At 40.4% G+C, this 24,090-nt stretch overlaps 1 protein-coding gene across 3 annotated transcripts in view; it reads left to right on the plus strand.

Annotated features, from left to right (window-relative positions):
* The window catches only part of MAML2 (mastermind like transcriptional coactivator 2), a 407,963-nt gene that overhangs the window by 136,976 nt on the left and 246,897 nt on the right, over positions 1-24,090 (plus strand). For 2 of the 3 annotated variants that reach the window (XM_060399669.1, XM_060399670.1), the window contains one exon: positions 1-24,090. This exon is cut by the window's left edge; it is cut by the window's right edge and continues 106,470 nt beyond it. The exons of the other annotated variant lie outside the window; for it this stretch is intronic. The gene's annotated coding sequence lies outside the window, so the exon portion shown is untranslated. 3 annotated transcript variants of the gene reach the window in all.

Here is a 24,090-nt window from a genome sequence, read left to right on the forward strand (position 1 = left end):
GGCAGGCCTAAAAAGGATTCAGTTCTCACTGAAAAACTTGTGTAGACACTGTGTGCGGAGTTCCTGTTGACTGGGAACACATAGATCTGCCAAGATGTTAAATATTTTTTTAGAAAATTGAGTCTATAACTCTGCCTCAAAGTATGCAGTACCTATCCCCCCCCCTCAAATTTCCTATTGTTATAATTTTCTGAACTATATTTGGGACCCCTTGTGACCTCAAGCTCAAAACCAGAAAGTCATTCTCAATTCTGTGGTGGTCCTCAATCATAACTCTTTCAATTTCTGGACTTGGAAATGTCATTTGATGATGAAGATAAAAAGTCCCAGGGTGGGAGGAAGTGAGTTATGGAGAGGGGCTGGCAGGCAGGAGCCGAGGCAGCAGTGGGGGACGGGGCAGGGTGCATCTGTGTTCAGCTGCAGGTGCGGAGGCGGAAGGGCAAGAGGGGCGGGCGTCCAGGTGGCGGCATGGTTCAGTGGGCAGGACACTGAGCTGCTCACAGGCACGGTCGGCCTCCTCCCCTCTCACCCTGAGCAAGCCACTGGCCATTTTCCCCCTTGGATGTCCTCATCCCAGAAGGAGGGCTAACGATGTGTATTCATCAGGGAAATCATGGCCCAGTGTCTCATTCAGAGCAACTAATGGAGGTGGTCGTCAGACCTTAGAACACATGAAACAAAGCAGTAAGCAAGTAAGAATAACAGGAAGTGGAAGGGAGAGGACTCCATGACCCGTAATGTTCTGTGTCATCTCCTGGTGTCACCGAGGTCATCAGGCCTCCATAAAGCTTTGTGACTTAGGAGGATGGCTATACTGGGGACCTCATCACTGTGAAGCCAGCAATCCCCGCATCTCAGCAGCATAGATTCTTCCGAGAGCATTTATTTCTGTGTTGAAATTGCCCCATTTTCAGCCCATCCCCGTTTCAACTTTGTACAAACATGAGTGGCCAATTCATTTTACTACACAAGTGACTCATGATTTCATGAGCCACGTAGCTTCCTTCCCTCTTTGTACAGGAAAGGAGCACAGAGAGGCATGTCTCAGGCTGGGTCTCTTCAGGCTGGGTCTTTTCTAGGTGTGAGGCAAATTTAGGGAGGGAACGGCTTGATGTGAGCTCAGCAATCCAAGATCAGCTAGAGAATGAAACTGGTAATTAACTTCAAAAGGCACATAATTCTTCCTGAATCCTCAGCCCCTACTTCCGAGTGGACCTGAGTTTAAAATCTTATTTCTCATGAAAGGCAAAACTCATACATTTGGGGCATTTTTGTACAAATGGATATGATTGAGAATTTAAGGAGGAAAAGGCAACTTTTTGTAGTTTTCAGTACATGTTAGCTTTTTGACAGCTGCTGAAATATAGCTGCATTTAGAGGGTAGTGTGGGTAGCCAACCACTGCTGTTCAAGATGGGAATTTTGGCCAGGGACCTTGAAGCAAGTGTACAGCATGTTCCACATGACTATGAACGTTTCTCATCTGGAAGATAACTGCATCAACAATTCCTGGAGTTTTCTTGGTTATTTAAACCTTCTGCCTTGGAATTGAGTTCATGGCTTACTTACCAACATCGGCAACTGTTTCCTATTTTGTTGTAGGCTTTCAGAGAGGAAGAAGGACTCTGTAGAGGAAAATGGGAACAAATGATTCTAGAGACTTTACATCCCTTATTACATTTAATTCTTGTAAGAACCCTAAAAGTTAGTATTTTTTTTCCTTCATTTTATAGACCTTGAAAGAAAACTGAAGCTCAGAAAAGTTAATTTGTCTAAGATCTAGATGGCTAGAAATGGAAGTGCTGGAATTAGAATCCAGAATTTCTTAACTCAGAAGACTTTGTTCTTATCTACATCAGTTTACCAGAATAACCTGGGCATGGCCTCAAAAAAATCTATGCTGGAAATGTGCCTTTTTCTGTTGTAAGGAGGGATTCACTTTTTATTATTCAACTATTTAGGCTGCTTGTGTATTATATTATGCAGAAATTTTGAACATGAATAATAAATGAGGGGGAAATGCCTTCACTGCACACACGTAAACACGCAATCTATGTTGGTTTTTTTTGGCAACTGTCTCTGTTCCAAGACTGGGAATGAAAATAATTAGAATTTGCTGTTGGGCATCTGTGTCCACTTTAACCTGATCTATTTTGTCTAACATTTCTTTGCAAAGCTCTCAAATGCATTGTTAGCCTATCTGATCCTGTCGTCTAGAGACTGCAGAGTATTTCACATATTACCCGGGGAACAGATCACTTTTAAGGAAGGGAGGGCATTCTTTGCTGACTTTTCCTCATTTAAACCCATTGAATTTTGTTTCAGCTGCCATTTTAAGAGCAAAAAAAAAAGCAATGCATCTGTAAAGAGCTCTGTCACTTTACTCCATGTGATGACTAATGGTGAGGAACTTAAAACCTTATCCTTGGTATCTTTTGGAGTCCAGACAATTCAACACTCTCTTGGGATGAGTAAATATCAGCCTGTTCCCAGGAAGATTAACTAGTAAGATGATGGAAGAAAAACTGCTACTTTTTAGAGGGCTATACTTAAACTGCCATCTCTGCTTCTTAAGACAGAATCTCAGATGATTCATTTGCTATAATTCACAGTACTATAATTTCTAGAAAGGAAAGCTATTTAATATAGTTTTAAGAGTAGCAATAGTTTCTTTCCAAGATGTTAATTTTGGTCCCAAAGTTAATTTTTGTTAATGTAATACATTTACTGATCTTTAAAACTCCATAAATAGAGTTAGAAGACCTGGGTGCCATATACTGACAGGCAGATCCTCAGTTTCTCTACCTGTTGTGGAGGTAGCAATACTTATCCAGCTTCTCTCATAGCCTTACATTGAGGCGGGGGGCGAAGGGGAGGGTGGATGCAGGGAGGGAATGAAGCAGATTTAAGTACTTTGAAAATTCTAAGAGTCCCCATGGGAAGCAAAGCATGAGCTTTGTGGACAGAGAGCCCCAAATCTAAAACTTAACTTTGCTGTATGTCACCTGTCTGAGCAAATTTCCTAACTCTCTATATCTTGGCTAACTCATCTATAACGTGGGCTCAAAATAGTCCCTGCCACATAGGATACCTGTGAGGACCAAATAGACTACTCCCCTGAATGATCACATGAGGAAACTGAGGCCCGGTGGACAGTGTCTTTCCCTAGTTCATCTGCCAACAAATACCTACTGAGTTATCCCAAGCAGCATGCACGCAGGGATTCAGAAGCCATTGTCTGAATTACTGTGTCGCCTGCACTCTGAGGGAGACTTTCTTTTTAATTGAGAGCTCTTTTCGCTCCTTCATTTCAGGAGGCCCGCTCATGTTGCTGACTCTCTCTTGTTTATGGGCGGGTGACTCATTCATGAGTTATCTAAGCGTCTTGTTCCTTCTTTCTTCCTCTCCACTGCCATCTCTATCATGGGACCCTTTTCTCTCTTCTAGCACTTCTCCTGGAGATTGTGAAAGAGTGGGGAACGGCAGTGAATTAACTCCTTGTTGGCAGCCCTGCCTCTTGAGAGAGAAGCCTCACCCGCGGCTACTGACTCAAAACAACAGCCATCTACACTTCCTAAAATGTCTCCTCCACAACTTTGTCTTTCAAATTTCCTCTTGTCTCATTCTGCTCTAATTGTTCCTTCTTTGCTGGATCCTCTTCCCCTGCTCACCCCTTGAATGTTAGTGTTCCTTGGGGATCTGCCCTTGGACTACTCTTTTTTGATTCTGCTTGCTCTCCTGGGAGATCCTGTACACACGCCTGTCCTCAGTTACCATCTATCTGATACTGACTCTCAAGACCCTTATCTTTCACACTGAATCTTTTTCTTAACCTCCAGATCCAGATGTCCCTTGAACATCATCGCCTGTGTGCCACATATCAAACATGTTCTGGTCAAAAGTGAACTTATTTGCCCCCCTCCATACACACACACACACACACACACACACACACACACACACACACACACACACACACACACACACAGTGTCTGGATTTGAACTCTAACCTCTTCCCATTCTCTTCACTAGGTACCATGTGAGTCATTGTGTCTCAAGTATGATTGTCCTGACCACTTTTCCTAAGTGCTTGTCATACAGGAGACATGTGATTTCTTCCTCAAAGGCCCCACGCATGTTTCTCATCTTCCCTTTTCTTACAGTTCCCCCTTAGGTCCCAGCAAGTGAGACTTTAAGAAAGAATCTTTTTAAATCCCTCCCATGAATAATTATTTGTTCCATCTTCTGTGCGTTCACCTCCCTTTATTCATAACTTTATGTTATGGTGTCTTTTTATTTATCTATCTCCAATAAGGCTTTGAGCTCATCAGATTAGATAATAATATATTTTTTTAATTTCAAAGAAATTTACTGTTTTATTTCCCTGTCATATTGGACACTGCCTTACTCACAGAAGGAATTCAGTAAAAATTTATTGAATGAATGCACTTATGACTATTATCAAGACCCAAAGAAAATTATTTATCATTCTGTTTCCAGGGGAAAATATTTGATTGTTTATAGTCATTTACTAAATAATTCACTTACCACTCCACAAACTAATTAAGAAGAAGAGCCTTCACAAATGGCTTTGTTGTCACATCAAGATATAAGAGTCAAGAGTTGGGACTTCAAAAATATTTCTGTACCCTATGGCTTTCAACAACTTTCAGCAACTATAGTTTAATTTTAATTTACTTAGATTGTTTTAAAAAGTAATCTTTATACTTACGCTTATTGACCCCAAATTTCTGACTATTATATTAAATCCAAAGATAGATGAGGACTTTAAATCATAAAGTTTCCCAATAGATGGATAGAATGAAGTCAATATAACATGTAGTTTGAGAAAGTCATGCATATATGAAGCTATAGAAAAGGAAGAGAGAAATAATTTCAAAACTTAAACCAATTATATTTACATATGCTGCAATATTAAATAAGTGTTAGGAGTTTAATGATATGTTAGTTTTATAAATGTATTATGAATTGTTATTAATTGTCTAACACAGTGCCTAGAGATAAGGAAACAAGGATAATAATTATAATAACTGACATTTATCGGGCACTTACTATATGCTAGAGGCTGTGATAAGGACTTTACATTCATCACTTAATCCTCCCAATACCTTTACATGAGTAAAATGAATCTTGGAAAGGTTGACTGACATGGGAGGAAACGACAAACAACACTTTTTAGAGCCGTTTCATTGTAAGTCTAACTGGTTGTTTGTTCTGTGTTACATGAGTTAATGCCTTTTAATCGTTTCGATAGGAGAAGGAAATGGCAACCCAATCCAGTATTCTTGCCTAGAGAATCCCATGGACAGAGGAGCCTGGTGGGCTCCTGTCCATGGGGTCACACAGAGTCAGACACGACTGAAGCACCTTAGCATGCATGCATGCATTGGAGAAGGAAATGGCAACCCACTCCAGTGTTTTTGCCTGGAGAATCCCAGGGACCGAGGAGCCTGGTGGGCTGCTGTCTATGGGGTCACACAGTCGGACACGACTGAAGCGACTTAGCAGCAGCAGCAGCAATCATCTTGATGCCGTATTAATTAGTAAATAATTGATAAATCATTTGATGAATTTGTATAAACTGTTTTGCTGCATCTAAAATGATAAGACATCTGGCACATGCTATAGCCATTACTGAGAATCATCAAAGTTAAGTAGTGGTTTTCTAAAAGTATTGGTTGTTTAAAGTCTGCTTTTCTATCAAAGTATTGAACATTTATATCATTTCTTTTTAGATGCCACATATAAAGGATGTATACAAGCGAACATATTTACAAAACAGACTCACAGGCTTAGAAAATGAACTTGTGGTTACCAGGGGTGATGGTAAGGGAAATGGATAGTTAGGGAGTTTGGGGTTGACATGTACACTTTGCTGTATTTGAAATGGATAAGCAAGAAGGGCCTACTCTATAGCACAGGGAACTCTGTGGCTGTGTGGATGGGAGGGGAGTTTGGGGGAGAACGGATACATGTTTATGTATGGCTGAGTCCATTAGCTGTGCACTTGAAACCATCACAAGGTTGTTAATTGGCTTTGTGCCAAAAACAGTTTTTTAAAAAGTCTTGTTCATTTGCTATAAGGTATGCTTGTTTGTGTTTCCTGGAACTAGAACTCTTTTTTGAGTAGAAATATAAAAAGAATTCTTTCTTTAAATAGAACAGTTGTCAGGAATGACCACTAATATATTTTTAAAACACAGTGGGAGATTTTCAGGGCTGTTAGATGATGTAGGACATACAGTTTCCTGCTGAAGGATAATTAAAAAGAAAATAACTGATAGTAAGTTTTGTGGGTACTGTTCAAGCATAAATGTTCTTAAAATCAGTTCAGTTCAGTTCAGTCGCTCAGTCGTGTCCGACTCTTTGCGACCCCATGAACTGCAGCAGGCCAGGCCTCCCTGTCCATCACCAACTCCTGGAGTTCACTCAAACTCACGTCCATTGAGTCCGTGATGCCATCCAGCCATCTCATCCTCTGTCGTCCCCTTCTCCTCCTGGCCCCAATCCCTCCCAGCATCAGAGTCTTTTCCAATGAGTCAACTCATCGCATGAGGTGGCCAAAGTACTGGAGTTTCAGCTTTAGCATCATTCCTTCTGAAGAACACCCAGGACTGATCTCCTTTAGAATGGACTGATTGGACTTTCTTGCAGTCCAAGAGACTCTCAAGAGTCTTCTCCAACACCACAGTTCAAAAGCATCAATTCTTCAGTGCTCAGTCCAACTCTCACACAGTCTTCACAGTCCAACTCTCACACCCATACATGACCACTGGAAGAACCATAGCCTTGACTGGATGGACCTTTGTTGGCAAAGTAATGTCTCTGCTTTTGAATATACTATCTAGGTTGGTCATAACTTTCCTTCAAGGAGTAAGTGTCTTTTAATTTCATGGCTGCAATCACCATCTGCAGTGATTTTTGGAGCCCCCCAAAATAAAGTCTGACACTGTTTCCCCTGTTTCCCCATCTATTTGCCATGAAGTGATGGGACCAGATGCCACGATCTTAGTTTCCTGAATGTTGAGCTTTAAGCCAACTTTTTCCCTCTCCTCTTTCACTTTCATCAAGAGGCTTTTTAGTTCCTCTTCACTTTCTGCCGTAAGGGTAATTGTCACGATTAAAAGAGCCTACAGATATTATAAAGCTTTTCCCCAGGTTAATTACTTTCAGAATATCTACTCATCACAGTATGCTATATAGGCTGCCAATAAAGAATCAGAAGTATTTCTTTTCCATGTTTGATCTCCAGAGTTTAATTTATAAATAGCAAATGAAGATGGAGCTTCCTTTATTATAAATTTTGAGGGGCATGGAAAATATTTTCTTGTCCCAAAATATTTTGTCCATAAAAAAGAAGAAAGAAAAGTTGTATGTTTTAAAGATTATCAAGTCTTCAGTTGCTATTAACAAGTAACTTTTCCTGGGAGAGACAAGCCTGTATGTCTTTATCATATCTATTAAGTAATCACACTGGGCAGCTGTCAAATGCAGATTCCCAGGCCTAGTCTCAAAGATTCTGATTTTATAGGTTTGGAATGAGATCTAGGAATCTGCATTTTAACAAGCACTTTTCTGTTCTGACTTAGATGGTCTTTACTGGAAAACCTTGATTTCATGGATAACTGACATAAACTGGGAAGCAGAAGCACACATAAAAAGAAAAAGTGAAACTTCACCATACTCAAAATTCATCTCATTGAAAATATCATCTAGATCTAGCCTTGCCTTGAGTCTGAATTTTATCTGAATTGTATTACTTCAAGTATCACCAAGTGAAATAAATGAAATAAAAGCTCCCTAACTGACTTAAAAAACTCAAAAGGGGAAAAAAATAACTTTTGTTTGTTTCTGAAGGTTCTTTTTAATAGCCCCAGAAATGCTAAAAGTTGAGAGCAGAATGTACAAAACGTTCTTGAAATATATTTTATTTTTGTGTGCCAGGCATACTGGGTTTGTATCACAAAACACTGAAATAATAAAAAGCAGGTGCCCTGTCAAGTTTCTTTAGTAATTGGAAAACTAAGGGTTGATATATTTTGCAAAAATGTTTGACAGAACAACCCCAACGGATTAATCTAATGCCCTTGCTTTACACTGAATGAAAAGGAGATTGGGGTGGGATAGTGTACTTAAGAATAGAGTAGATGACAAATTAGGCTCATAACACTTCTTATGTTTTGTAGGAAACAAATCGTATTTATTTTATTTATTTTTAGTTCACTGCTATAAAATGTGCCCAGTTGTTAAGAAGAGTATTCCATATGATAGAGACTCTGAATTTGGAAGTTTAGACCAAAACCTTGCAAGAATGCTAGTATGGAGAAAACAGGAAGACAACTTCCTCTCTGAATATACACCATTTCCTGGGGAGGAAGTGGGGGCTTAAAAAAAAAAAATTGTTCTTTGTTGACTCTGTAACTGAGAGGCATCTAGTTAGTGATGACTATATATGTTTATACAATCAGTACATCAACTGTAAAAATAAATAAATAAATATCCCGTAAGGACCTTCTCTATTTGATAATGGCAAGTTCAAAGCCCTTGGATTAGTTGGTTGGGAATTTGTTTCATTTTATGATCATTGATTTACTCATAGCCAAGCATATACTGCCTGGACAGTTTTTAAGGGACAGCAGCTCAGCACCATGCTGTAAAGTGCATTTCAGCACTGCCCATATTTTGAGCACAGTGGCATGGCCTGAAGCAGCCTCACGTTGCAGAGTAGTGGAGGTGATATGGGCATTGCCCAGGATGCCAGCACCAGTCTTCACAAAAGACCCGCTTTATGTGTAGGTAAAAAGAGGCAGCCCCAGGCAGTGATGTCAACACGTGTGATCTGTGATCAGTTTGGTATATGGGATACCAGCTGGCTGAAACTTGTTTCTGGCCACTCTCATTTAAGGATGAAGCAACATCATTAAGGTAACCACAACTTACCATTCAGAAACTGAGGGAGTCGTGAGCATAAACCAAAAACCATGAGAACCTAGAATCGCTGAGTCTAAGACGGTTCTGCCCATTGACTTTTAAATAGCAACTTTAGCAATATATTGAATGTTTGGGCAGGATTTGCCCTGTAACCTTTAAAGGACTTAAAAGATGGACCAGCGAGTAATTGAAATGACATCCTTTACACAGCAGAAAGAGCGCACAACAATGATCAGAGCGCCCCAAAGCCATAGATTTCCAGATTACAATAGAGAAATCTAACTGGAGCAGTGACAAGAAAACAAATCCTTTTATTGAGGACAAAGTAAATCTCTTTTAGGAAAACAAAAAGGGAAGTGGATTTAACATCTTCCCTTAAGATACTTTGAAAGAATGGTATGGCTTAGATTCACTGTGTTTTTTCTGGAGGTTAGATGATATTTTCCCTCACCTTTTTTATCCTCATACCTTTATGATTTCTATAATTTTTACCTTTCTATTATTCACCAAACTTAATATTTTAAGAGACCGTGCTAAAACCATATGGCCTCCTAATATTCCTTTCTATACCTCTATTATTTCCAGAAATGTCCAAAGTGTTTGATAAACAGTATTATGGAGTTGCAGACTTGCCCCAGATTCTATACCCAAGACAGTCTCTATTTTCGCACATAGTTAATTATATTTATATGTGGTATGTTCAGACAAAAATAAAAAAAAAAAAAAAGAAACTGCATTCTTTTTCTTTTTGTCTAAAGAGGGCAAAAGGAGATTGATTGCCTGATGACTATTGACCTTCTGGCAATTTCATTATCCCTACAATAATAAAAAAACTTTTCAATAGAACTATTTACTTTTCTCTTGTATTAATACTACTCATCATCACCACAATTACCCTTTTGGCCTGAAATAAGCTAATTTTTAATGACATATGAGCTAAAATTGTTTTTTTTTATGTTCACAAAGATTTTTGAAAAGATTGAGAAACTATTTTGAGGTAACTGATCAAAACCCTTATTGCCTAACTTGCCCAGTTGTGAAAATTAAGTTTTTCAAAACACAAATTAGGCAGACATTGAGAACCAGAAAGCTCATGTGACATACTGTTATTGCCAAAGACATTGATTTTTCTTTCACTATATGTGCAATCCTAATTTCTCCTTAAATATGTAAAAATCTTCTGTTGAGGGCTTACTTGGATAACCCAAACAAAACACTTGAAGGATCAACAATAAAATGGAATTTTATTTTCTTTTACGGATCAAGACCTCAATGTTTAGCTGTTTTTGCTCTCAGCCAGAAACTGGGGAGTCTTTTTACAGAAGTAACAAAGAAGAATGGGGATGGAAGGAGGGAGTCAAATCTTTGACCTCTTTAGGAAAGGAAGGACCCCATCAGGGTTCTGATGGCAAGACGGCCTCCAGTGTGTTGGGAGAGGAATTGAATGCAGCCCCTACAGGAATCTTACCACTGTGCTTACTACCATGTCTTCACCAGCACAGTGCTTGGACACATAGTGTGAGTCAATTAAAATAGTGAAGTTGAATTAAACTTAGCTTGAGCTTCTTGAAGGGAGTGAACATATCTCATATTCAATCCTTAAATGCAGTACCTGAAATATACTAGATACTAGATGTGTGTTTAATGATGAACCAATTATGGAATCCTTGGGAGTTCTTACACAGTCTCAGAGAAGTGATTTATTGAAAGATATTGGGTGGATCTGTTGTGGTAAAGTACTCTGAATAATTGTTACTAACAAAACAATAAATGGTAACAAGTAGGTCACTACAGTAATTGCTTAAGGACAGTCCGCAGATTTGAGCATTCAATTGCCTGGCAACCATATGGTTATGCATCTCACCATGTTGACATCATGCTGCAAAATTCACACATTATATAAAAAGAAATCACACCAGGAAAGTACAGGCTACCACAAATAGTAGAGTGAAAAGCACATTACTGAAGTGTACTGCTTAGTAACAGATTTTAGGTATTTGAGCTTCTAATTCTTAAGGACTTCATTGATGCTAGTTTTAAGAGGCCCTCCAACCAATGTACGAAGAATGAAGGCTAAAATGAAAAAGAAATGTAGTAGAAGAGGAATGAGAGAGAAAAGTCAGTGACTTAATTTAGGTGCAGCTAACGTTGCTTCTAAAACATGTGCACCCTCTCAGGCCCACCTTGGCAGGGAGTCAGGAAACCTGGGTCCTTGCTCTCTCTCTCTGCTACTAAATAGATTAAGCAGATTTCTTCATCTATAAGATGAAGACTTTGAACAATTTCTGATATGAATTGTGGTTTTAAAAAACTCAAAACACATTTAGGGTTTGCCAAGACCTCTTAATGCAATTGCTGTTATCTTTATAAACACTATCAGTAGAATTATAAGCCCATAATTCAGCGACCTCTTTATTATCCCAAACATAATTAACTTGATATTACAGGTTAGGCTGTGTCAGCCATTTCTTAATAATGTCCCGTTTCCAAAAGAGAGCGCTTCTTCAATGTCCTTTGTTTCACAACACTTTCTCCTATTTCTGTTACAGAATCTACCTGAAGCAATGCCTTTTACTTAGTCTGTTTGGATGTATGTCATCCACACTAGGCTCCGTTATTTGAGGGCAAATACCATGGCTTATCTTTTAGACTCCTTGCATAGGGCAGGGATTGACATGTGTAGGTGCTCAAAACACTGAAAAAAGTGAAAGTCACACAGTCATGTCTGACTCTTTGTGACCCCATGGACTATGCAGTTCATGGAATTCTCTAGGCTGGAATACTGGAGTGTGTAGCCATTCAAAATACTGAAAGAATATTTAATAAACTTAACTGGGCAATAGCATATGGGGCTTCGCAAGTGCACTAGTGGTAAAGAACCTGCCTGCAATAAGAGACAAGAGACATAAGAGAGGTGTGGAGACATAAGGACCAAGAGACATAAGGACCCAGGTTTGATCCCTGGGTCAGGAAGGTGCCCTGGAGGAGGATATGGCAACCCACTCCAGTGTGCTTTCTTGGGAAATCCCATGGACAGAGGAGCCTAGCGAGCTACAGTCCATGGGGTCGCAAAGAGTCGGAACATGACTGAAGCGACTTAGTGCAAGCCCAAGAGTATGTGTCAGACACCTTTTATTTGCCCCATCTGTTTGGATCCATGTCCACCCGTTTTTACCCTGTGCTAGCCAGAAGGTTCTTGCCTTTCAAGGTAGCCTACTCTGTAGGACTTTCTCTTATTTGGCTTCAGAATCTTCTTCCTCTTCTAGCCCTTCTAGAAATGCTGACTGTCTCTGCCTTTCGCCCTGGGTTCCTGCTCTAGCCCTTGGGATTTCCCTGTATCTTACCTACACCTGGGTGATTAACCCTTCACCCACTCCACAAATTATCCTAATTGAAGCGCACCACCTATTTCCTGCCAGGACCCTCCCTAATAGTAGATAAGAGAAGAAAATGATTTCAGTTTAAAATGTGTCTTGATACTGACATTATTGAGAATAACAACCCTGAATTTTTTGATAAACACTTCAACAAGTAAATCCTTGTAAAGGCTAAGTGTTTTTGTATACGACTGACCTTCACTGAGTGACCATCCTCCAAATATGCTGTTACGCATTCATCTCAGTGTCTACACCACAAATGCATTTTGCATTTGACTTAGTAATATAATTACTTATGTTTACATTTGCCCATTGGTGTTTAAATGTCTTTCTCCTGTCTTATAACCTCTTGCATTAGAATAGTGCCTCAAGAGAAAGGGTGTCATCTATTTTTTTTTAAATGAAGCCTCAGAGCCGGTGGTTCTATGGGTGACAAAAATCTTTTAAAAATCTAGACATTTATGATGATGAATACAGACTAATAAATGTAGAGCCATATCTGACATGAAATATTTTGCACATTTTTAAGGGCTAATTTGATTGTACTTGATGGATTCTTTTCCAGAATCAACAATTCTTAAGGAAGTGTATAACCATATAGTTTGTATATTCATGGCAGAATAACTTGAAGAATCATTAAAATGTCCACTTTAAAGAGTGTTAAATAGATCAGTTTAGGCCACAATTCAGATGGGTAAAAGCATTTATCACTGACGTATAAGCACCATGAAGTCAGAGGTGTTTTCTATTTCGTCTACTATCGACTCCTCAGTGCCTAAAACAGACGCTAGCGTTTAGTAAGTGTTCATTGTATTTGTGGCCTCTGGTCCTGGCTCAGAGGTTAAAGCGTCTGCCTGCAATGCAGGAGACTTGGGTTGAATCCCTGGGTTGGGAAGATCCCCTGGAAAAGGAAATGGCAACCCACCCCAGTATTCTTGCCTGGAGAATCCCATGGATGGAGGAGCTTGGTGGGCTACAGTCCACGAGTCACAAAGAATCAGACTCGACTGAGTGACTTCACTTTAACTTCACTTATTGTATTTGTTGGTTAAATGAATATCTTGGAATTTGGTTATATTATTGTCTATTATGTTTTTGCAGTTGCCATATTGTCATTGATAAATGACCAGAGAGACAATTTAGGTTCATTTTCTCAACCAATATTTATTTCATTCTTATTCTGTTCCTTTAAATAGAGTTTCCTTTAGGAGCTCATGTTCTACATCTGAAACATGTTCTCTTGAACACAACAGAGTTATGGGTGGATTCCACTCAGTGGCTTTTCTTTTGCACCAAAATACCTTTGCTCAAAGCAAGCCTGTACCTCCACTTTCCCAACCTCTGATTTTTGCCAGCTTTGCAGAAATATATTGAAGCAATTAGCACTTCCTAAAGAGCCCCTGATGCTATTCTGGGATTCTGTGACTGGTGACCATGTTGTGCCTTTTCATGTGGACTTGATTACTCCAGTGAAACTGCTGGAAGGCTATTTTTTTCTTGCATTATATTTTTCTACCTCATCCACTATGGCCAAAACAGAATCTTCCTCCTTGTGTCTGGTTCACATGAGGTTTGTAGGGTGTCATAGTTCCATTAGAGACTTTCCAAGGTCCTTTATTAGGCTTTTAAATTACTCCAGTTGATCTATACAGGCTTTTAAATTCGCAGACATTTTGATTTATTCACAAACACTTTTTACTTGTTTGACTATAAATACATCTTCGATGTGAGTCATTCTTCTGGAGTAGGCTTAGTGGTCTCAGAACTTGGAGCACATTGAATAAAACTCCGAACTGAAAGTAATTGTTTCTTAATCCAAATAGATTTCTAGAGGTTGCAGAGTTTATGAGGGAATTGTACCTGGCAAGATACTGTTATAACTGGGGAGTGTACATTCCCATAGGGAATTAAATATCCTCCTTCTTCCTTTCCCCCCTCCATTTCCCTCTCCTCCCTCTCACTTTCCTCCCTTTTTTTTTCTTTTTTTCTTGAGGATTCAAAGATCCGCTTCCCCTTTGTAAATATTCACATTTACATGTAAGAGAGAAATGCTTTATAGATTCTTCAAGTAGGTACATATTAGTAGTTATAAAACAATATAAATATATATTGCTCAGAAGAATTTGTTCATGAAATTACAGATGACTCTTAAACAACATGGGGATTAATCCACATATAATTTATATCAACTCTCCATATCCTTGGTTCCTCTACATTTTCAGATTCAACCAACCACGGACTATGTAGTACTGTCATGGTTACTATTGAAAAACATCCGCATCTAAGTGGACTCAGGCAGTTAGACCCACATTGTTCAAGGGTCAACTGTAACCCTTTATAATGTATTTTCAGATTTCATGCCATAAATGAATGAGGTCTTTCTTTTCTTTTTTCTATTAAGAAAAGGAAAAGACAAGCAGAAGCAGTCTTTTTTTCAAAAGAGGTATGAGTCATTGTAATCTTATGAAATACTGCTTCTAAATCATAAAGACAAAGAATTTCAGAAGTAAAACTTGCCATCTTGGTTGCTTTTGTTACATGAAATTGTCTTTCCTATTTTTTTCCTCCTTGACCACCTCATTGTTCCTGTTATGTGAGTAAAGGATGGTACCACTGCCTGTCCTTTATTGCTTTAATACACTGGTGCTCTCTCCTGAAAGGGTTGTTTTCAGTCAGACTGACTCTTAATGCTATTTCAGTATTTCTCCACCCCATCCTTGCCTCCCTCCCCAGACACACACACTTTGCACCACTACAGTGGTTAACTTTTCAGAGCCCAGAAGTTGTGGAGATGTCTGCAGGAAGAAATGGCAGTGTGAGGCTTAACCATGACCTGAAGGAAATAATAAATTGCAGGAGTGTTTCTGGGAGGAACATGCTAACTTAGGACATCTTTCTCTGATGAAATCTGTTAGGCTTTTAGTTTTCCAAATGTGGGAACTTTTGTTCTTGTTTTTCGCTTAGGCACAGGATAATTCCCAAGAGAGATTCCATTCATTCCTCATAGAGAAACAGAAGAAAAAGACTGAAGCTGAGTTAGTAGTTGTTAGGAGAATTGTGTTTACTCTGAGATCTGATTCAAAACCAGGGACAGGGAATATCAGCGAGTCCACGCTAGAGCTTCTCCATTTGGTAGCTGGGGCATATAGTGCTCAACCATGTATTCTGCTGACCAGGGCAAGTCCCAATCACCTAGAACACTAAGCCAGCAAATGCGCGTCTACAAAGAGACTGATTGTTGGCAGTGTCGTTAATGAGAGTCATATTTACATTTTTACTGTTATTACTGAGTCCAAGCTTGTGCTGCTCTCTGCATGACAGGCCAGTAAATCCAGAGATGAGTTGTTGGGGCAAGGAATAGTGACTTTATTTGGAAAGCCATAGACTGAGAAGGTGGTGGACTAGTGTCCCAGAGAACCATCTTTCCCCCAAGTTAGAATTCAAGCTTTTATACTAAAAGGGGTGGTTGGTTGTTGCAAACTTCTTGGTGTGGGAATCGTTTATTCTTGCAGCTGTCCAGGTAGATCAGGTCATGATGTTCCTGTAAACCTCCAACAAGACAACCATAGTCTCTGTTCTGAAACTATTTATCTCTAGATGAATGGAAAAGTATTACACTTTTAAAGATCAGAGCCTTGAGAATGGGCTATTTCAGACTATAAGCAACATTCTTAACCTGTAGCAAAAGCAACAGAATGCAAAGGTTAATGGAAAAGAAAGAAATCTAATATGGAGTCAGATTTGTTCTTTCCTTTACAAGATGACATTGTGACTGACGGTTCATGTTTTAACTACTATCTTCTAGTCAGTGATAACAATATAACAGAATGCCTCAGATATGTAGAAAGTACTTTAATTTCTTCATTTATCCAAGTTGATTCCTGACCACCCTTCCCCTACTCATCCCTCAAGAAATAATTTCAGCGTCTTTATGCTAATAAGTGATACTCTTCTGTATGGAATAGAAGCTGAACCTTGACTAATGAGATGGTCTTCATTTTGGCATTAGACCAAACTGATGAAACATACATGGATGTTTGCATTCATTATTGTATTCATCTTTTATAGAAAATGTGAAGACTTCTGGTTTGGTTTGGCTTTCTGCCAATTAATGTTGCCACGGTTTTCCAGTGATGCATATTCACATGAGTCAACAGAAACCTTTTTGACTAAGCAGAGCTGGATTTAGCAATCCTGAGTGCAGCAGGGCTTTGGACGTGGGGGAAACTAGAGTAACAGGGGGCCAGTGAGACCTCAGACAGAAGCACTGACAAATTTCCAAAACAATGGAGTCACAACAGCCCCACAGCACCTCACGTCTCCCCAGCACAAGTTCTACATGATGGAAAAAGAAGTGCTCAGTTTATCATCTCTTGTTCATTAGACTCACAGCCCCAGAAACCTGGATCTTAGAGAGGGTACAACTGCTTTGAGGAATGAGGCCCCAGTGTAATACCTCACCTCTCTTTTTGTCCATCCTTGAAGCCAAGTCTTCCTTTGAAGATTCCTAGTGATTTTTAACATATCATTCCAGTGAAGAAGCATGCCACTTAACGGCAGATCAAAAGGAAAAGGCTAAAAGCCATTTCGTAACATGATGTGGTAGGGAGGGGAGCAAATTCTTAGGCTTCAGTAATAAAGATAAATTATCTCAAGTAAGGAATGTGTATCAGTCAGCTTTAGCTTCAGTTATGAGTGACAGAAAACACAAAAATCACAGAAAGTTAAACAGCATAAATGTTTGTTTCTCTCTCTTATGAAAGAAGTCCCAAAGGTTGGCCCAGGAGAGGGAGGCACTTTCCAGTGTTAGGGATCCACGCACCCCCTCAATGCTATCCCAGCCTCAGCAACATGTGGCTTCCATGTGGGGGACCAGAACGCTGTGCCAGGCTCAGTCAGGAAGGAGGCGGTGGCCACAGCGGCAGCAGGGACTGCCCCTCTCTTAAAGGACTCCTTCCAGAAGTCTCTCACAACACTTCCACGTAAGCCTTAGTCACCTGGTCACCCCTAGCTGCGGGTGTCGTGGGGACATGTCACCTTTACTTGGAATAGTGGTGCGGGCAGCTGAAAACCAGGGATGGTGTGACTAATGGAGAAGGAACCTTGCCAGCGCTCGGCCCACTTCCAGAGAACTGGTGGTCTCTCCACGGGAGGTGAAAAGCCTTCTCTACCCTTGTCTTAGTCACAGAACACCTTGGGTATGCTTTTCAGTCCCAGGACCCACACAGCAAAAGAGATATATGTGAACAAGTCAATTTAGAGGTAAACTGCCAGGCTGTGTGAGGCCTGGACCCTCCATCTACCTTAGGGTTGGTTAAACAGTGTCACCTGTGGAAGAGCTGAAAGAACTGGTGATGTTTCACGTGGAATTTACTCCTTTCTCAGGAACACGGAGACCATGGGGAAGACATAACAGCTGGATTAGAATGTGCCCGATCAGTGAGTCTGACCAGAGGCACCATGTGAAGGAGCATTTCCAGGTCCTCAGGGGAGTTCTGAGTTTGACTCAGCTCTGCCCAGAGAAAGCAGACTTGCTGCGGTCCGAGGGACTGAAGCAGTGACTGCGGAGTCCGTTGACATCTTTCTAACATGTTATCCTGGCTGTAGTCTTCCTGTCCCTCCAGTCCGTTCTCCACGTTGGCCAGCTTCTGAATGTCAAATTGATCAGATAACTTCCCAGATCACTGCCCCTCGCTCAGGGGCTTCTCATTGCTTTCTGCCACCCAGTTCCTCCTGACCTGGTCTTAGCTTCCTCAGTCTGAGTCTCCAGACAGAATTTCCACTTCCTCCAGTGTGTCAAACTTCTCTCCCTTCTGGAGCTTTGCCCACGTCATTCCCTCTTCCAGAACGCTCTCCTCCACTCTCACTCTCACACTTCACCTGGCTACTCCTACACCTCCTGAATCATCGCTTCCTCTCTGAAGTCTCCACTCCCACTCCCTCAGAAGGGGATTTTCCCATAACTTCTGACACCTCAGTTAGCACAGCACTTTCTAAGATTACTACGATTGCTTATTTAATGATCTGTCTTTCCAGCTAGACTGGAAGCTATCTGTAAGTAGGGTCTGGTCTCCTGATCATCCTAGGGTCCTGAAAATAATATGGAAACATTATAGAAGAGACTCAAGCATCAGCTGAAGGGACATAAAGGTTAAGGATGAGGAAGAAGCAATAGAGGCAGGAGTTAGGAGGAAGGGACCACACATTAAAGAGTGTCTTTTGCTCCAGCCTCCCCCTCCCACCCCCTGCACATTCTTTCTGGAGTGGTGATTTTGAGGCATGTGAAAGAAATACTTCTCTTGGGTTACTTGGATTGCCTCCTAGCCCCCAAAGAGTCAGAGCAACTGTTACAATGGAATTTGAAATACTAGCTAAGTTAATGGAGGTCAGAGTTACCGAGTCTGGATTTACAGCTCCAAAAAATTGACCCAGATTTATTTCCTATTATTCAAAATTAGTTATGTTGAAGGAGGAGCAAGGGGTTCCTTGGTACATAGACTATCGCTAATGTGTCCTGGGACTTAAATCTTGTTTGGCTTTTTATCTGTCCCGGAGAACATGACTGTGGTTCTCAGTGAGTGGGGCGGCGCTGGGGGACCTGACAACAGAGTTTGCACGTGGGCAGCTCTGGCCTGCTGGACCTTTGTGATCTGGGCAGGTCACTCTGGCCTGCCTTTGCCTGGAGTGATTTTTACAAGCTCTGAACAAACTCCTGCCCTTAAATACCTACTGCCATTTGCTTCTTAATGCTTAACACACCAGGTTTAGAGATGAGGCCTCAAATTCAAGGACCACGAGAATGACGCATTGATTTAAATTCACATAGACATATATTGGATCCTTTTGTGATGTTTTGGAGCATTGGGCTGCAGGAAGTGTAGGTGAGGAGTGGAAACATGAGGAGTTTGAGACAGGAGAGGCCAGGAATTCCAAGTAGGCTGAGCAGGTAGAGGACAAACTGCATTTAATGCAAAAATTTGTTTAACCTTACTTTGGAGAAGGAAGTGGCAACCCACTCCAGTATTCCTGCCTGGAGAATCCTGTGGACAAAGGAGCCTGGCGGGCTACAGTCCATGGGGTGGCAAAGAGTGGGACACAACTGAGTGCACACACACACACACACACTCACACACACACACACACACACACACACACACACACACACCCCCCAAATGTAACAATCTCTTGTTCGGATCTGACAACACAGTAGAACTTAGACCCAGGTGCGGACCTCCTCGTGCCAGCATGGGGACAGGGTGTCCTCTGTTATCCCCTGGAACTGTTGTGAGATTCTCCATGCGGTGTTAGTTTTAAGCGGGTAGGACTTTCAGCCCCACCTCTGTATTACCACTGGTCAGTCACATCATGGTTAGTCCCTGCCTGCTCTGCAGTTGCCCACGTCTCCTTTTCTTGGGACACGCAGGCCATCAGAAAGTAGATGAATAGGGCCTTCCCTGCTGGTCCAGCAGTTAAGGCTCCACGCTTCCAGTGCAGGGGGCCTGGGTTCGATCCCTGGTCAGGGAACTAGATCCTGCATACCGCAACTAAAGTTCCCGCATGGCAACTAAGAAGGATTCCACACAGTGCAACTAAACAAAGTCCTGCATAACACAACGAAAATTCCAGGTGCCACAACCAAGACCTGGCACAGCTAAAAAAAAAATAAATATTTTTTAAATAGTAGATGAATAGGCAAACAGACAGCACATTCCCAAGAGGAGAGATTTTGTGCTCATGCAGGCCAAGATAGTGGTCACCTTGAAAATAATTTTTTCAAGTCTCATCCTCTTCTGAGGCTGATTGGAGATAACTTTTCCTAGAATGAAAATCACCCAACCGGCATGAACTATTTATTTTCTTGATTGCTTTGAGAAAGTGCATGAACAACAATCTTATTGTCTCTTCCAGTCTTGCTTTAAAAGGCATGCAGCTGCTAATAATCTTGTGCGTACAAAGCATTAATTAACAATAGTCCCTCTTTATTTATATTTGCCCTCTAAAAATTTAATTGTTGATTGCTTTAGTGCTGTAAAATGCACTGTTTGTGCCTCTTTCTGTAGATTTGCATGCAGTGAAATTAAACATTTTAGATTGTGTCGGTGATCAGAAAGATTTAATTCTCTTGACATATACAATGACAGTGTTTCAATTCTATAAACAAAACCCACTGGTACAATTAATCATTAACCTACTTGCTGTAGGGATTAAGGGAGAGAGCAAACGTTAACTCTTTGTGACTCACTGTAAATCAGCAAGAGAGGAAAGATGGTAGAACGTGTAGGTTTTGTTGTCTAAAAATTGACTACAGTTTGATGATCAGAGTATAATTTTCCAAAAAACTCCTAATATCCCATTTTTAAGCATATACATCCACATTTGTCTTTTTACTGAGTTATCTGGAATTCTTGTCCACGCAGCAGATGGACGCAACTGGTTACTCCTGCAAGCTGCCTTTCACTTGTATCGGATTCTAGTAAATCATGCCCCTTTTCTACTCAGCTTTCTGCCTGTGTGTTCGGTAGCAGAGATTATTCTTTTTTGGTGAAAAAGACACTCAGAAGGCACAGACAGGTCATACTTAGTTTTCTGAGTTTGTGAGCTGATGGAGGAATCACAATGATCTTCTGTCTTTTACCACTGGAGGAATTAGGGAATGCCTCCATCCCTGGTCCTTCCTGTAGACTCATCCTCTGCGCTTTCCATCTTTGGCCGCTTACTCCCTTAGGTCTTCTTGGGAGAATATTCTTACCCCTAACTGGAATTTACCCAGCACCACCAAGTAATGAATTATATTTGGTATATAATTCTTGGGGGTGTTTCTGTAAGCAGAGGTAAAATCTAAGAGAGCTCTGTGGAATATTCTGTAGATTTAAATGTATTAATTATATTTTTATACATTTTTGTTATATATTATAACATGTATATATTTATATATTTATAATAAATATGCTAATCATATTTTTCTCAGGAATACACCATCCTTTCACAGGTTTTTGCAGAGTGTCAGTGTCTCTCTCACTGTGTGTGTGTATATATATATTTATAATATATATATATATGTATTTTTGAATGAATGATCGATTGCATGACTTGTGGTTCTGTCAGAGATCAGGTCAGTAGAGAAAAAAGCCTACAGATGAGGGAGAATATGAGGTCAGAGGATTTGCTACAGCTTGGATGTCAACACTGTTCAGAATATTTGCCTTTTCTAATTTCATTTTGCCCACATAAAAACAATCAGGAAAAAAAATCCAGAGTCTGAATATTTTTTAGTCTCTTGTTTCCTGAGCAAGCATTTGTATCACAAAATTGTATCTGTTCTCATTAGGAATATGTAAGCCTTTTAATTCTAATTATAAACCCCACCAATTTGACAGTGTTCCTTTAAATGTCAGAGGCACTGGAGAGGTTGCGGGGCAGGGAGGGGCTGTGAACTAAACCTCTCCAAAGGATTTTAATGCATTCCCTTCGGTGTCTTTTCTTTCAGAGAATAAAGGGAGGGAAAGGAGCCAATGGACTCAGCCCTATAGCAACATTTTTCCCCAAGGAATTTTGTATTTAGTTTTTGTGCCTTTGGCTAATAAAGAAGAGATGAACATTTAGTTCATCCGAACAAAAGAAAGCAAAATTTCAAAATGTGGTTCTTTTACTTGCAGGTTTTCTGGATTTTATCTCACCCAACTTTAGGCTGTAAACTAGAGGACACATTATTTAAGAAATGTATTCTTTCCTTGTAGTACACTGCTTTGTACTGAGGTGGCTTGTTTTTCTGCTCAGACAAAATAGAATGGAGGAAATTATCTAGTGGATTCAAGCTGAAGAAAGAGTCCCAACTCCATAATTTGAGCACCTAGCTACTCTCTTTCCCCAATAATGTAGAGAATTTCATAAATTCTCACCTTCACTTTGCTTATTCAGATGTAGGCTCCTGCTATGTATACACACTAATACCAGTTCAAACACTGGGACTGAACTGACCTGTTAATAAAATTACCAAACTGGTCTAGTCAACTCTTACCTCCTACTCCCTTCCCCTACTCTCAGTCCACTCTGCTATCCTGTTCCTCCAATTCAATTGACCATTTGTTTGCATGAATTTATTGGACTGACCACCTGGTGTGCTGTTACAGAGGCCTGGTCTTTTTTTAATTTCAGTAACCACCAGGTTTTGTTTCTTATTTTGAACCCAGTTCTAGATTGTTTACCCTTTGATGGATAGAGACCCACGCTTTGTCTCATTCAGTTCCATTTAGACACAGAGTAGGGGTGTGAAAAGGATGCTTGGGTCCAGTTAGAAAGAGGCCTAGACCCTCTCCCCTCTGGGGACTGTCCCTTCTCCAGACACAGCTACAGTGAGAATCAGAAAAGAACGACAGAAAGGAGAAACAAACCACATGGTGGAACTTGTCAGCTGCTTTTGTTAACATCTCTTAAAATTCAGGTCAGGGTAGTATATGCAGATCCCTAAAATGAGGAGATGGTCTGGTTAAAAGTCAAGTATGTGTTCCTCATATTTTATAAGGAAAAGGATAAAGACCACTGAAAAGTAAAGATCTTACTCTTCAAAGAGAAATTTCCATTTTGTTACAAAGGAAAATGCTTCATCTGAAATTGGTAAATACACGGCTGCTTTGCAAACATTCCAGAAAATGCAGTTTGTCGTTTTGAACCTCACAGGGTTAGCTTTTGTGTTACAGTTTCTTCTTATTTCTGGAGCTATAGATGTTATGTATAGGATAGCTCACAAACATCTATCAGCATGTCTTTAACATGGTGTTCTGTCAAGTGAATGTTGCAGTCTGATCAAATTGATGGTGTCTTTCTAGCCAGCGAAATGCAACGCCACATAATTCCATTCCCCGACATCATGTTTTAATCAATGGAAGACAGCAAGTGCCAGAGAATGAACAAAATGGTTCCTGAACCACTTACCCGAGTTTTAATGGTGTATCTGAAGATGTCATTCCTGGAGTTCATGGTATAGTAAATTATTCTAAGGCATATGCTCCACTAAAATTTTTATCTTAAAATAATTCAATTCTGGTTCACGCAAGGGCAGGGTCAGATGGCCTGCAGGAAGAAAGCCAGCTAAATTTCCATGATTCATGGTCGCTAGGCAATGTCTAGTTCACTGGCATATGTCCCAAGTATCGGTCATCCCAGTTATGGATAACCTAACTGCCCTTAAGAAGACTAAACGATAGTCTTACTCTGCCTCCAGATAATTTGAAGGCTGTGAGTAAGTATCTAGAAGGGATCGTTCCAGGGAATGCTATCTTAGAGACAAAATTCTTCTTAATCTTGAAAACAATCATCTTTGAACAGTTTAGATTTGGAATGGAAGACAAGGGATGTAATTATAAAATCACAAAATGTCTCATCATAGATTTAACCTCCATTTTTCTTAAAATTTAGGTTCTCACAATAAGAAGCAGCTTCCCAGGTGACTCCATGGTAAAAGAATCTTTCTGCAATGCAGGAGACTCAGGAGACATGGGTTTGATCCCTGGTTGGGAAGATCTTCTGAAGAAGGAAATGGCAACCCACTCCAGTAGCCTTGCCTGGGAAATCCCATGGACAGAGAAGCCTGGTGGGCTACAGTCCAGGGGGTCGCAAAGAGTCAGACATGACTGAGCACTCATGCACACACATAGAGGTCTCTGAACCTTAACCATATCTGTGTGCAGAAGATGTTCACTCCTGTTCTAAGGCTCTTTACCTGATGGGTTCTTTCTTCCTTAGATTGAATTAGAAAGAAATCT

Source organism: Ovis aries, chromosome 15, assembly GCF_016772045.2.
Source record: "Ovis aries strain OAR_USU_Benz2616 breed Rambouillet chromosome 15, ARS-UI_Ramb_v3.0, whole genome shotgun sequence".
NCBI classification, from domain to species: domain Eukaryota; kingdom Metazoa; phylum Chordata; class Mammalia; order Artiodactyla; family Bovidae; genus Ovis; species Ovis aries.